This window comes from Podarcis muralis, chromosome 2, assembly GCF_964188315.1.
Source record: "Podarcis muralis chromosome 2, rPodMur119.hap1.1, whole genome shotgun sequence".
Lineage (NCBI taxonomy): Eukaryota > Metazoa > Chordata > Lepidosauria > Squamata > Lacertidae > Podarcis > Podarcis muralis.
In genome coordinates, this window is record NC_135656.1 from 90,818,551 (window position 1) to 90,822,464 (window position 3,914).

Below are 3,914 nucleotides of genomic sequence, written 5' to 3' on the forward strand. Positions count from 1 at the left end.
ATTATAGATACTTCCAGATAAAGGGCTTGCACTGACAACTTCTGTGTTTTGCTAATAACCAGCATCATCCGTCACGGGGATCAATGAAGCTGGCAGAGTCCAAAAGTGAGGGTGGGTGGAAATAAACATCTTGCAAGCATCTCTTGTCTTCAAAATCCCTTGGGCTCAGGTGACTCGGTTCAGCTCCCTTGTAAGCTGGGTGCTACTGTTTCGCAAGGTAGGTGGTTTAATTTACAGAGCATGCAAAGGATGCCCTCCCCCTCCCCACGTTCCTGTCAGCAGGGAAGTCCTGGCTTGTGATTCTCACATGCAAAGCAGTTGCTGGTCTTCGGTGGCAACATGCGCTGCGCATTGCTCTCGGGCAGCAAAAGGCCGCCTGAAACATGCTGCCAAATATTTTCCACCCCAAGGCAGCTGAGCTTTTCGCCTCCCTGTGATTAATTCTGCCCACTCTTACAGGCATTATTCTCCCAGCCAAGGAGGAATGGGAGACTCCCTTCTCCTAGTCTCACTATTGAGCAATCGGAGCCCCTCCCACCAGCTCTGTGTATGTACTGTCTTTACACTAAGATTCAGCCACACGGGCCTAAAACTCTAAGGAAAAATAAAGCTTTTGCTTTTTTAAAAAAATGATCTAAACGTAGGCACGTTTACGCAGATGTAAGTCCCACTGTGTTCATTTGGGCTAGTCCCTATTAAGTGTGCTTAGGGCCCCCTGCAGACAAGTGGTTTATTCCAGCTTCATACAAGAAGCACAAGGGCTGCTGCTGTTGCTTTCATAGAATCATAGAATCATATTCTAGGGACCCTGGGGATCATCTAGTCCAACCCCCTGCAGTGCAGGAATATGCCGCTGTCCCTTACGGGGATCGAACCTGCAACAGTGGTATTTTCAGCACCATACCCTTAACCATTCTGCAACACATTCTTGCCACAGTAACAGTGCATTGGTGGGGACTTCCCCAGGTTCATTAATTGTTCTACGATGCCTCCCCAATGCCGCCACATTGTTATTGTCCGGAGGGGCTACTGTGCAACGAAAGCAGAAGGAAAATAACTACTACAACTATCTTTATTACGGTCCAGAGACCCAACAAGAAGGAAAATAAAAATTGATGGTATAAAAATTGATGAGATGTCAGCAGGAAGTTGCAGTGAATGAAGCATAGAACCATAGAGTTGGAAGAGACCCTGAGGGTCTTCTAATCCAACCCACTGCAATGCAGGACGCTCAACTGAAGCTTCCATGACAGATGGATGCTCTGTATTTAACCCATGGGTCAGCAAACTAAGGCCCGGGGGTGGATCGTGGATCCAGCCCAATTGCCTTCTGGATCTGGCCCACGGACGGTCCGGAAATCGCCACGTGGATCGGCATGGATCTGATTCTGATCGTTCGGGCTGTGCCATTCCTCCCCCTCCCTCACACACACCGCGGCAGCGCCTCCTCCCTCCCTCCTCCTGGCTTCTCCCCGCCCTGCCTAGAGGAGGAAGGGCGCTGGCCTTTGATTGCTGCCAGCACCAGCGTGATCGCTGAAGCGGCCACCATTTAAAGCAGCCCCTCTCCAGAGCCCTTTTGTGCGCCACTCATCATCCTTCCGCCTCCCCCTCCATAAGGTCTGAGGGACAGTGGACCGGCCCCCTGCTGAAAATTTTTGGTGACCCCTGATCTAACCTCTGCCTGAAAGCCTCCAAGGAAGGACAGTCCACCACCTTCTGAGGGAATTTACAGTGTGACCACCCCAAAACTTTTGTAGGCTCAAAAATTACTGAATGTGTGGAGCATGTACCAGCCCACCCCTGATAGCATCATTTGCACAAGCCTCCACAAATGCACAATAAAAAAAGATGTCCAGAGAGGCCCTAGGATTGCAGCCTCGGTTAGAATTTCATTGGCATACCTCCCTTTGGTTAACTCCTACAAGAGAGCATTCATTAATGAGTAATTTGCAGTGAGTCACACACAAGAGGAGACGGGCCATAGTTCAGTGGCAGAGCGCATGATTTGCCTGAAAAAAGATCCCACCAGATTCAGCCCCTGGCATCTGACCCCTGTCTGAACTTCCAAAGAGCTGTTGACAGTTGTTTTAGAGAGGTCCATGTTGAGCAAGATGGGCCAATGGTCTGACTCAGCATAAGAAAAGTTTCCTTTGAGAAAATATTTAAGATCAAACACCCCAAAAACATCAACAGCAGTAAAGAAACGGCATCAGTGTGTCAAGGCTTGTGCTGGTGTATCACAAACGCCACATAGTCTACGTACATATACACCATTGAGTTCACTCTCAGGGGACTCAATAGGGCTTACTTTTGAGTAAATGCGCACAGAACAGGGATTTAGGAATAGAACCATCATTGGGAGGGTATTTTCTGGACAATATTTCTAACATGGTACTAGACTTTGAAATTCTGACAATGAGAAGGTTTCAGGAATGAGCTGGTTGCTAACAGCAATTTTATGAATTTATTAGATCCTAAATTTTAAAGCAGAAGTCTCTGCCAAAGTCATATTGAAATAAGGGACTGTAGTTGTATATAGTTATACACTGTTGTTTATAGATGCATCTGAGAATATGCTCCACTGTAGAAGAGAATGTAATCCTATGCATAAAGGTAAAGGTAAAGGGACCCCTGACCATTTGGTTCAGTTGTGACCGACTCTGGGGTTGCGGCACTCATTTTGCTTTATTGGCCGAGGGAGCTGGCGTACAGCATGACTAAGCCGCTTCTGGCAAACCAGAGCAGCACATGGAAATGCCATTTACCTTCCCGCCGGAGCGGTACCTATTTATCTACTTGCACTTTGACGTGCTTTCAAACTGCTAGGTTGGCAGGAGCAGGGACCGAGCAACAGGAGCTCACCCCGTCGCGGGGATTCGAACCGTCGACCTTCTGATCGGCAAGTCCTAGGCTCTGTGGTTTAACCCACAGTGCCACCCGCAAGCCCCACAGTAAGTCTCAGAGAATACGGCAAGGTTTACTTCTGAGTAAGCATGTCTAGAATTGGATTGCGTGGCTGCAATCCTATGCACGAAAGCAAGATGTTTTGTACATGGTGGGATTTACGTACTTTCAAGTAAGCATGCAGAAGATTGGCTACATGTTGAAGTCTATGTTCACTGGCATTTAGCTTGTGATCTTGTGTACATCTACTCGGAAGTAAATCCCACTGAACATAACTATTTTTATTACGGTTTATTAAATTTGAATGCTCACTGGAAGGACAGATCGTGAAGCTGAGGCTCCAGTACTTTGGCCACCTCATGAGAAGAGAAGACTCCCTGGAGAAGACACTGATGCTGGGAAAGATGGGGGGCACAAGGAGAAGGGGGCGACAGAGGACGAGATGGTTGGATAGTGTTTTCGAGGTTACCAGCATGAGTTTGACCAAACTGCGGGAGGTAGTGGAGGACAGAGGTGCCTGGCGTGCTCTGGTCCATGGGGTCACGAAGAGTCGGACACGACTAAACGGCTAAACAACAAAAAAAATTGAATACTGCCCTTCATTCAAAAATCACAGGGTGGTTCATAACATAAAAAACACAATATAAAAACCACAAAATGCATAATAAAATAAGAACAACGACAAACCAATAATCCCCCCCCCTCCCACAACACATTTAAAAGGGCAGTGGATGTCAATCAGCCAGAGGCCTGGTTATAGAGAAACATTTTTGCCTGGCGCTTAAAGATATGCAATGATGGCCCCAGGATGGCCCCAGGCCCTTATTGACAAACCAGGTATGGGGAACCTTTGGTCATCCAGATTTTGCTGAAGTACCATCCCATGCTTACTTTGCTGAAGTAAGCATCCCCAGTCACTGGCCATGCTTGTTGGGGCTGATGGGAGTTGTAGTTCAGCAACTTCTGGCTGCAGGGCTGGCTTGCAGGATGCCCCAACTGCCTCCCTCTCG